This window comes from Protopterus annectens, chromosome 7.part0, assembly GCF_019279795.1.
Source record: "Protopterus annectens isolate FY-2018-M chromosome 7.part0, PAN1.0, whole genome shotgun sequence".
Classification (NCBI taxonomy): Eukaryota; Metazoa; Chordata; order Ceratodontiformes; family Protopteridae; genus Protopterus; species Protopterus annectens.
The window spans coordinates 323316633-323328937 of NC_056739.1; the positions used below are offsets into that span (position 1 = coordinate 323316633).

The 12305-nt window shown below is 39.6% G+C and overlaps 1 protein-coding gene across 1 annotated transcript in view; it reads right to left on the reverse strand.

Annotated features, from left to right (window-relative positions):
- GPR61 (G protein-coupled receptor 61) overlaps positions 1–12305 on the reverse strand; it is a 251985-nt gene that overhangs the window by 210384 nt on the left and 29296 nt on the right. The gene's annotated exons all lie outside the window — the stretch shown is intronic.

A 12305-nucleotide genomic window follows, 5' to 3' on the forward strand; every position in this document is an offset into this window, starting at 1 on the left:
GTCTTAAGAAACTCCAGCTCTACTCCATTGCATATCACCTACTCAGAGGCGATCTCTTTCCAACATACAAAGCTATGTCAAACCCGGAGCTGTTGCACATGCTACAGTTAGGAAAATCACAATCCCTGTGGGCCACACGCTCCAGAGACCTTAACCTTCTCACCACAATAAACAGAACTTGCTAGAGGGATAGGTTCCTGTCCCAGAGACTTCCCATACTCTGGAACAAGCTACCCATTCGTGTCAAGCAGAGCACCTCACTGGCCCTGTTCAAGAAAAATCTGGACAACTGGATGGGGAATAGGAAATTTACTCCAGGGATCACTTCTGTAGCTCTGATCGACAGGGGCATAGGTAAATAAATTTTGGGGTGGCTAACGCCAGGGAAATGTTATGGCTAGGCTTATATAGGCCATGGGGCTGATAGCCTAGTATTTACCTATGAACCTATGTACCCAATAGCTTAAAACTCACAGTGTCACATTTTTATTAGACTGAAGATTGGAAAGATATCAGGTCTCTGAGTCCTTTGGTATGTTAGCCCAGAGATGGACAGAGGATGAGTTATCAGCAGTGACTCCTCTTATGTTACATTCTCCAGAAGTACATAGATTAACAAAAATGAACAAATAATTCTGGCTAAAAACAAAACAAAACAACAGAAAACATACAAATAAAATAACTTTGCCCAGGGGGCTGCACCCCATTAACCACTCCCTATAAATATATTAATTCCATCTTTGCCATTCTTCAGTGTAAATTATATGTCACATAGGTCATGCTTTTTTGCATAGGTTTATTTATTTATTTTTAATTTGTATAGCCAAAATCATTAATGTTTTGTGTCTAGCTAACTAGTGAATGCATCAGAGAAACATAATCGACTAAAGTAATACCACATACAAGAACCAACCATAACATGAATGTTTGAATTAGTGACTTAGTTTCTTACCCACTGGAAGGGGACTTCTGCAAAGTCTGTTTAGAAAATTGCAAGCAGCAGGACATGTGATGTGCAAAATTAAATGTTCTTATTAGGTTCACAGATACAGTGCCATAAGCTTTGCCTTGTCCATGCTTACCAGGTAGTAAAGTGACATAACATAACCATTGAGAACATACTTGAGGGGCACCGTGGCAGAAGTTTTCCAAACCAATGTTTGACATTCCAGTGTTTGAACTGGTGGAATAGTGAAACTCTAAACTGACTGCAATACTTTTTTGCAGGAAGGGTGTTATTCCCCTATACCCACTGACATAGGCTGTATCTCCTAAACCACTGCTTCTTATATAGAGTAACTCCAAGACTGCCGTACCTTATATTAAGGTGATTTCTCCCAGATTTTGCATTCTTGAACTCTTCCGCTTACTTACTCGCTCTCTCTCTCTCCATATGTCTCTATATCTATTTATACTTATATAGATATAGATAGATAGACATATGGTTCCTGTTCATTTTGTCAAACCACCTTTCCCCAAGTTTCAGTTCATTCCAAAAGATTTTATCGAGACCCATGTCAAACATTCCAGTTCACCTTGAATAGGAAAGGTAAGACTTGCCCCCTTACAAGAACAATGGTAGCACTTGGAATGGAGTTTACATATTCAAGTTCAATAAACTTTTTGAGATATACTGCAACTTAATAATATATTGCTTAATAAGAAGTTTAATAATAAGCAGTCTCACATACACACGTGCACATATATTTATATATACATGTACATTATATACATATATGCATATTCATTTTACACGCACGGATACACTTCAGTTCTGCTCCACTCCTAAACAGGATAATGTGGATATCAGAGAATGAATGAAGACCCTGTATTCAGAATACCTGAATAGCTATGGCTCATCAGAAACTTTCTAACCTAGGTGAAAACTTGACGCTAGATAGCCGGATATGATCTCAGAAATGCCATTAGTATTTGAAGCAGTACGGCCATTTATAGCAAACCTACCTACAGAAACCCCCTGACGTATACCCCTGGAAAATCCATGCAAAGCATCAAACTCTTAAGTAAAGCAGCAAAAGGCACAGCATTTACAACAGGAGAGGGGATTTATAGGGATGCTCCAATGAATACAGTGTGTCTCCTGTGCTTCAGTAACCTAGTCAAACTGCAAAGAACATTATTTTAAATTATTTTGAAAATATTAATTTTTGTAAATTATTTTTAGCAGGGAAGTTTGCATTTCTGGTGTAGGTATTTTTCACCAGCATCACCTACTTTTAGGTATTCCACCTCTGAAGTTGCCTCATTTTGTACTTGGTAGGAAATCTCAGCCCTCATATTTAAAATTCTATAATCCAAAGTTGCAGCTTTCAGAGTTATATTAGGAATATCAAAGGTTCAGCGGTCTGTGGTTGCTGGCATCCTGCTGCTGCCGCTGTTTTAAATTCATCTTTTCCAGGGATTTAACTATGGTTCCTTCTTTGGTTACTTAACTACAATATATTTAACAAACTTCAGTCCAGTAGACACTAGAACTTTACAGTTTCTTTTCACTACTTTATTTTACTAATCTCATCTATTTGTGGCATTTCCTTAAGATTTTTATTGGCAGTTCTTGGATTTTCTGCTGAAGACTTATGGCCAAGTTTTTTGTGCTGTTTTTTTTTAGACCGATTTTACAGTAAAGTCTGAGTTAGACACTAATGTTTGAAACTTAGTCTGTAAATAGTAAGATCCCCATTACTTCAATTTTGATCTTGCACTATTTATTTTTAAATACTGTATTTGGGAAAAGTGTTGTGGTGGTGATGATGGTGATTTAGCCTTTGCAGTGTTGCTGTTTTACACTACTAATGCTTTTGTGATTTTTACTCAGAATTCACATGAGCTTGGAATAAGATGCCATCTGGAACAGGATGAGAGTTACAGGGGTGGGTATGGAAGAGGTACGCATGTTACTTATCCCAAAGAAAGTCAGTCACTTATATTGCACTAGGATAGTTGGAGATTTTTATTTTTATTTGTATATACTTTCCACAAAGATACATAATGCAAAGCATTTCCTATTGTATGCGACCTGAAAGCTCTCAGTATTGGATACTAGCAAAGAAATATTAAAACTCTACAATTAAGTAGAATGACTCAAAGCTGTAAGTGAGATGCTAAACTATGAATGAAAGCTTTCCGAAATATGACTCTCATTCTACTTGCGTATCATTTGGATTCTTGATTGTCCTCTCTCAGCTTTTTGCCAATTTTCCATGAATAGTTCGTATTTTCCCTTTGGTGTGTACATAATGTGCCTGTCCTCCAATGGACTGGCATTTCATTGTTTGTCGGGATAAACTCTGGTTCCCGAAAGTCTAAACTGGATGACTGGCTATTGAAAAGAGAAGGAAAGGAGGAAGGATGGATCGATGGTGCTCAGATAATTACACGCCGTTTATCTTTTCCATCAGATTACTTACATTCCCCCTCTGTCATGCCATAATCACTTCCTGTGACAACTAGTTCATTAGTCTGTCATTTCCTTGTCTGTTTGATGAATTGCCTAAAGGCTAGTTCTTCCCACAATGCCCACAAAGAATTACAAAAATCTAAGCTCGGCTTCCACATTTTATAAACAAAAATTATACTACTACTGCTTGGCAGTAACTTGATTAAAGTTTAGCTGTCATTCTAAGTCTTTTGGATTAAGCACTTGGGCTTCAGACCAGTTGTTTTACATTAGGAAGGTTTGTGGCATGCACTGTGGTGGCAGGACAGGTAGCTTTCATCCTTCTAAGTTGGGAACTGCTGATTGAGAGCCCAGTGTCTGTTATTCTTAAAGTGTATTAGTTCTGGTTTAAGCACTTGGGCTTCAGGCCAGTTATTTTACATTAACAAGGTTTGTGGTCTGCACTCTTGTGGGAGAAGAGGCTGGACTCTGCCCTTCTGAGCTGGGAATTTCTGGTTAAAGGTTTAAAGTGCCTGAATATTTGAACTGTATCTTACTGAAATTGGTACACCTTGTTTGCTGTAGCATAGACTAGATCCAGGCCTGCTGAATATAGCTTTGTTTATATGCTTGTTGTTTGTTTGCTTGTTATTTCCCTGGAATGCTAATTCCACCTAATACGTGGCTTCTCAGCGCTTCTGTGGATCACTAGTGATATCTGCATTGCTTACTGTACTTATTTCCTTGTTTCACTTGAAAGAAAGTTACTGTTTGTCGTTTTTGCATTTAAGTTACCTGTAACACATTTCACTTAAGTTACCTGGCACTTGCTCACTAAAGCAATTATATAAGTCAGCACTAAAAATTAAAAGCACTACACCCTCACTCCCCACTGGCCCTGGTTTTCAATTATTAAGGAATTCCCAATAGTATTCTAGCATGTCCAAAGGTCAGTTGTCAATCTCCTCTCCGGTCCAGCTGGTGAATCTGGGAATCTTGAGGCAATGTTACAACTGCCTCATGTACACAGACAACCCTCTCCTCCTCCCAACAAATTCCAACACATGTGAGAGATGCAACCATATAGCCAAACTGGAGGCTAAGCTCTCTCAACTCAGTACTGGCATAACCAGTCAGGAGGAGAAGGAAACCACACTCACTACAATTCCAGTCTCACATAGACCTACCATGACAGCAAACCAAACACATAATCACACAAAAACATACTTGGAGGCTCTAAATAAAGATCTGCCGAAGCAGCAGAGACCTCCAAAGCAGACACCCAAGCAGCCGCTACCCCAAAACAAAACACGTGCAACACATATCTCACAAAGCCAGTGTGCCAAACAGTCACAGCCCTTAAGACTAAACAACACACCTGATACACTTGTAATAGGTGACTCTATCGTCAGGCACACTGACGTTCCACTCACCAGGCTGAACAAGGAGAGGGTCACGGTGAGCAGCCTGTCGGGTGCTAGGATCCGCCACATAACACAAGCACTCAGGTCACTCCAAGGCAAGTACAAATATGAGTCAGTCATTGTCCATGCTGGTGTGAATGACCTGAGACGTACCTCCCTGGACTACATGAAAAGAGACATAAAGGAGCTCTCTGAGCATGTAGCCCAGGCCGGTATGACCCTGACCTTGAGTAGCATCTTACCCTCACCAAGAATGATGCCACAATATGAAGACAAGATGATCAATTTCAACAATTGGCTTAAGTACTGGTGTCATTCAAAGGGGATCCAATGCTTGTCAGTTTGGGATGATATGCTCGACAAGCCATGATGCTTCACTAGGGACGGCTTGCACCTGTCACCCCTGGGCTTTCGGATATTGGCAAAGGCTCTTGCTACCCCATAGTGCCTTTTTTAGGCAAGGCTCAAAAGACAAACCCACCTCCATAGGTATCACAAGGGATAAGAAACTAAGAGTAATGCTACTCAATGCCAGAAGTCTAAACCTCAAGATGCACGCACTCGAAACTCTCCTTAGCATGGAGAACATCGATATCTGTGCAGTAACAGAAACCTGGTTCAGGGCTCCCGAGAGCACCCCAGCACTACCAGGTTATACCTCATACCATTCTTTTCGGCCCCAAAACTTGGACCGAACCACAAAAGGAGGGGGAGTATCGATATTCATCAAAGATACCCACACCTCCAGGTTTTTGGCAAAGCACGAAGCATCAGAGACTATCCATGTGCAACTAACAGTGGGTAAAACTGCCTTCCAGTTTATAGCCTGCTACAGACCACCCTCCCAAATCCAGGAACCCCACTCGGCCTTCCTGAGAACACTGGAAAATATGAAGGTCTCTCCAAACACCATTATATTGGGTGACTTCAACTACCCAAACATAGACTGGGAGCATTACTCTAGTTCCAACACCCTAGCCCAAAGGTTCCTAGAATTTATAAACTCAAATGCTATGGAACAACTTGTTACCACTCCCACAAGAGGGGAAAACATACTGGACCTGATCATCACCAACATGGGGACTCTATGCTCCAGACCAGAATTGTAGCCCTCACTGGTAAGATCAGACCATAAACTAATCTCACTGGATATTCACATCCCGACCCCACCCCCTGCCCAGAAAACCACAGTGAAAAACTTCTCTAAAGCAAATTTTACACTCCTCAAAACTGAGGTGGAATCCTTCAAAGCCCCCGGGCCTGTGGAAAATACGGCCCAGACCGCAGAATCCTTTATAAACGCATTCTATGAACACTTTCAGGAATGCATGGATCATGCGATCCCAAATAAAACCAAGACCCAATCCTCCAAACGCAGACGTCCTGTCTGGTGGACCCCAGCCATAAACAAACTATACAATAGAAGGAGGAAGCTACTAAATGATAAAGCAAAATCCCAAAAAGGGAAGGCATCACTGATCAGTATTAGCAAAAACTACGGGCACACATAAAATTGTCTAAGGCCAGCTTCGAGAGAAAAATTGCACAGGACACTAAGGATAATCACAAGGCTTTCTTTAGTTATGTTAGGAACCTGGGTGGTAATTCCCAGATATGCTCAGAATTAGTCCAAAATGACAAAAAATACACCGAACCCACAGACATTGCCAACATCCTAGCTGACAGGTTCAGCGCAAACTCCCCCCCCCACCAAAAGGGCAAATATCTATCCCAGCAGAGTGCTGCCCCCCTGACATCTCAGATGCTCAGGTAAGAGCCGCCCTCTTCAAAGCAAAAAACACAGCATCAATGGGACCAGATGGTGTCCCGGGCTGCGTCCTACATGAACTCAAAGAAGAGCTAAATCCAAACATAAAACTACTGTTCAATCTTAGCCTTACTACAGGATATGTGCCCAAAGAGTGGTGTACAGCAACAGTGGTCCCTCTCCATAAAGGTGGTGCCTCAACGGATCCTGGAAACTATCGCCCCATAAGCCTAACTAGCTTGGTCTGCAAAGCTATGGAAAGGATCATCATGGACCTCATAAATAAAGACATTGGGGACCTACAAACACTGGATCCTACCCAGTTCGGCTTTGTTAAGGGCAGATCCTGCCTCTTAAACCTGGTTGATTTCTTTGCCTGACGTATAAAGTCATGTCCAACCCAGAATTAATGGACATGCTGCACCTCAGAAAATCCAAATCCCATCGAGCTACGTGCTCGAGAGACTTGAACCTCAGCACTGAAATAAATAGGACATGCTGGAGGGACAGATTCATAACCCAGAGGCTCCCTTCACTCTGGAATAAAATCCCAGTCCAGGTTAGGCAGAGTCCCTCATTGACTCTCTTCAAGAGGAATCTTGATGAGTGGATGGGAGATCGTAGGTTTACCCCGGGTATCACTTCTGTGTCACTGTTAGATAGAGGCACAGTATACTAACCTCGAAAAAGGGCATAGCAAAATAAATTTAAAATGGGTGGCGAAAGCCAAACACATTCTGGCTAGGCTTATAAATGCCCTAGGGCAGATAGCCTAGTATGAACCTATGAACCTATGAACCTATGAACAAAAACAATAAACTGTGTAGATATAAAAGACGCTCATATTTTCATTGTATCACATAAAGTTGAATACAAAAAAACCCAAACCACAAAATAATGTGCAAACATCCTGAACACAGAAAAACCCAAACCGTAAAATAATGTGCAAACATCCTGAACACACAAAGCCTTGAATAACAGCACTCTAAAACACATAACACAGAACATACACTAAATATCCCTAGTGTATAAAAACACAAAACAATTTTTTCTTTACAGAAGACAAGCCTCCTTGTAGCCCCCACCCCTCCACCCCCCCATATGGGGACAAGCCTCTTACAACCACCAAACCTGTATAACCTATATATACCAACTCCATGGTATCATCATGCAAAAATAGACCCAAACATACATACATACATACATACACAAAAAAGAAGAGAGAAATATCTGTGAAGAAAGAAATCACTGTTTTCACACTTCAAGAAACCTCACTGGCAATTATTTCCTATGGAAAACAAACAATTGCATTCTTATTATAGCAAATAGTTACTTATCAAAATGTTTTTTTGCAGTGAAGCCCACTGTTACTTTTTCTAGGGAAAGAAATATAAAAGATGTCTTGCTTTTTTCTCATTTTAAAAGAGCAAGCCTTATAAACAGACATATTAAAGGCAATTTCAGTGTCAAAATGGTGGTGCATATATATATATATATATATATATATATATATATATATATATATATATATAGTCAATCTAAAGTGTTGTACTTTACAAATTATAAGAGAATATAACTTGACTTTTTAATATAAGTGAAGTTATAAGTATTATTATTGGCTGATGTGCAAAGTTTATAAAGGTGAACTACAAGACTAACTAAATAATGCCCAGCTCCATGGCACAGAGGGATAGAGCACTTACTATGACCCACATGACCCAAGATTGATTAGTGTCTTGGGTGCTGGGGAGCCAAATAGGGAGGAAAGGGTAAAAAGAGCAATTTTGTCAGCTCGCCCACTTGGGGGTTCTGTCCGCAATAACTTCTATATCCCTGGTGGGGCAGATGTGCTGTAATCCTGGAAAAGATTGCTGGTACATCTACGGTGTCTGACGGGGGTCTTGAACTAGCTGTTACTGCATCTGGTGATGCGGCTGTCACAAGCTCTGCCAAGGGCATACCAAAATATCCTCCCAGGTATGCAGGGCCAGCATCTACTTTCCCTGTCCAAACGTTCACTGGTGTAGTCCCAGTCCCATGGTGAGGTGGGAACCAGGACATTAAGGAAGAAATGGTGCAGCTGGAAAAGATGGCATACAGATAGGGAAAAAAAAGCAGTTAAATAATATATTTAGGAACATCTTTTTGATAAGAGATATCACAATATAGACAGTATTTAAGATAGTGCTGTATTTTTCTGTTTGAGTGCAACTTAAGTTACATGAACAGAATAAATTATTTTATATAGAATCTTTATTTTTTTAAATTCCAGATATTCATACCCACAGGCATAAATGCTGAAATTAATTGGAAAGTATTTTCTTTAAGTTTATTTAACATTTGTTGACTGGGAAAGTCTGACTAGGATGCAACCTACTTTCAGCGGAGGCCCGGGGAGAAATGCTCCAGAAGCATGTCTCTGGAAAGTGGGAGCAAAGCCATGCAAACACAGGGAGGACATGCAGACTCCCCACGGAAGGCACCCCAACCAAGAACTGGACTGGAGAACCTCTTGCTGTGAGACAACAATGTTAGTCGCTGCACCACTGCGCCACCCACCTGGGTCGTAAGACTTGTGTGTGATGCATTTGATTGTCTGATGGAATGAACGTCATTCAGAATTATTTTATTTTTTTATATTTTCATTGAACATTTCAAAACATTCTATACCATCATCACTCAAAAACACAAAATATAATTTTCTTTTTATGTTAATCATTTGTATTATAATAAGAATATATGTATAAACACATTTTAAATAGACACTGAAAACTTTAAATTTCAGCATCATAATATCAATTCACCCACCGTCCATCCTGCTTTGAGAGACTACCACTTATTTTTAATTACAGCCATTAACAATGCATATAAAGTAAATTGTGACCCCCCCCACTCTATCCCCTAGAAAATGACACAATACACACACGCATATATATATATATATATATATATATATATATATATATATATATATATGTGTGTGTGTGTGTGTGTGTGTGTGTGTGTGTGTGTGTATATATATATATATATATATATATATATATATATATATATATATATATATATATATATATATATATATATATATATATATATATATATATATATATATTAGAAATATTATCATCTAATATACCTAGCAAATACCTTTTCCCATTTCTTTCTCACTTTCTTTCTACTTTTCTTATCCCCTTGCCTGCCAGAATATACCTATGTGTTCCAAAACTACTGACCTTCACCATCTCTTCTATAAATGTTATTATTTATCATTTGTTGACTGGGTAGTCTGACAAGGCTAGTGGCCTCTCTTCAGGGGAGACCTGAGGTGGTATTTACACTTCTATGGGAAAAGAGCATTGGGAAACTTCCTCTACTCTTTGGAGCTATTAGATGGTGTAGACCTAAGGGAAGCAACAGCACAAAGGAGGAAAGAAAACCTATGCAGTGTATGGATTTGGAAAGAGAGTATTTGGGGAAAAATTTGCTCAGTATGGAGCTTTACAAATGAGCAGCGTTTAGCTGTTTACATGGAGAAGGAAGTAAGCAAGTCTGTTGAAGTGGTAAAGATAACAGAACTGGCATCAGGATGACTTGCAGATGATGTTCTGTTAAAAATAATTGTGCAAGATGACCCAGGTGACATTTCTGCTGTTTCATGGGTTGAGATGGCAGATTACAATCCTCAGCACTTCTGAAAAAGTTATGTCAAAAAGTAAACAGATGAAGTGGCAGCAGAGAATGCAGCAGGTAAAACAATGCAGCAGTGACAAAAAGTAAAAGGGGAAGGGAGCAATAACTGACCAGGTGTGTGGTTTTGTGGCAGCAGAGAATCCATCCATCCAGCCACAACCCCTTTTACCATTTTTGCACATGGGGTTAGGGTGTCACTTCACCAGTGACAATAATCTAGAGGCAAGGTTTTACACCACCAGCTGGCTAGCCCTACCACAGTAGTTCATCCATACTAAACATTTGTACATGCACACTCACACCTATGGCTAATTTAAAGTTCCCAGTCCACTTACTGCATGTCTTTGGAATGTGTGAGGAAAGTGGAGCACCTGGAGGAAACCCACACCAACTCAGGGAGCACATGCAGACTCTGCACAGAAGGCGCTCTGGCTAAGAATCGAACTGGGAAACCTCTTATTGTGAAGTAACAATACTTTCCTCTGTACCACTGTACTAAAACGTATGTAGCAGTAACAGCAGGCAGAAAAGTACAGTAGCAGCAAACTGTAAGTAAAACTATTTTTAAAAGGAAGAGAAGACCAACTGTGAGAACAAGTACAAAAAATGACACTATAATAGACAGGGATTATGTATGGGACAATGTGGCAACTGTTTTGGATTTTAAAGCACAGGGTCGGCCTTAGGTCAAGTGGTGCCCTAGGCAAAAGGGCTCAACAGCGCCCCTCCCACACCACCTGGTGCCCCCATCCTGGTCTAGTTACATCATCCAGTTTACTGGAAAAGTGCCCCTGCAACAACGGTGCCCTAGGCAGCCGCCTAGTTGGCCTAAGTTGGCCTATGCCTAAGGCCGGCTATACTGGGACAGAGACTTTGTCTGACTTAACATTTGAAACTGATTGACTGATGATGAAATTTCTGGAACTGTGTAACAGAAAGAAGAACATTTATCGATGGAACAACTATTTGTTTTCTGATAGTAACTTAAATGTTAAAAAAATATGTTACTTTGCAGTTTAGAACTGATGAACAGGAAGATGTCAATGTTAAAAATAAAAAAAATACATGCAGGGTCTGTGTGAAACTGCTCGTAATATTGTGAAAGTTAGAGATGAGAGAAACTTATAGAATGGAGAGTGGAGGAATGGAAGCTGATTTGAATGTGAAAACAATTGGGGAAACCCTTGCCAAGTTTTATTTTTGTGGCTTTATTATTTTTGTGGCTGGTCATGGAGGGATATTAATATATGTTGGGCAGCTTAAATCATGTTTCTTTTGTGGGACTTTTCTCATTTAATTAATGATTGTGACAAGGTACAATGTAACCACTGTGGAGAAAAAGGACATACAGCAAGAAGGTGTGTGCCTGAATGCAGGTTGTATAAAAAGTGACACTTTGGACGGACTTTCAGGAGTAAACAGTAAATAATGAAAAAGAAAGGGAAAGAGAAGAAAACATACACAAAGAAGGACAACAAGAGGCTGGTTTAGAGGGTGAACTAGGTGAAGAAAAAACTGTAGAAAAAGAAAAATATGGAAGAGAAAAATGAGGTGAGAGAGAGTGCATGCAAGAAGAGAGTTCAGAAGAAGGGATTGATACTAATATTTTTTTGAAGTTCTAACCAAATAAACATTAGATTTTGAGGATCAAGGACTATTTGTACATAAACCTATGAGAAAAATTCAGTTGGGGAAAGAGTAAACAATAAAAAATTTAAATTTAAAAATATTTCCCCTAAACTTAAAAAGGAGGAAAACTAAAAATTTTTAGAGTACTTTCATTAAATGTGAACAGTATTATTAACACTATAATAAGGGTAGGGATACTGTAATGGTGTGCTAAATGTGATGTGGATGTTATTCTGTTAGAGGATGCAAGATTCCTAACAAGTGAAGAAAGATGGCAAACAGAAAAAATGGCAGGTGGAAATATAATATGCAAATTAGAAAATGAACGTTGTTCTGGAGTGGCTATGTTGTGTAAAAAACAGCAAAGATAACAAATGTAACTTTGGTAAGGATGGGA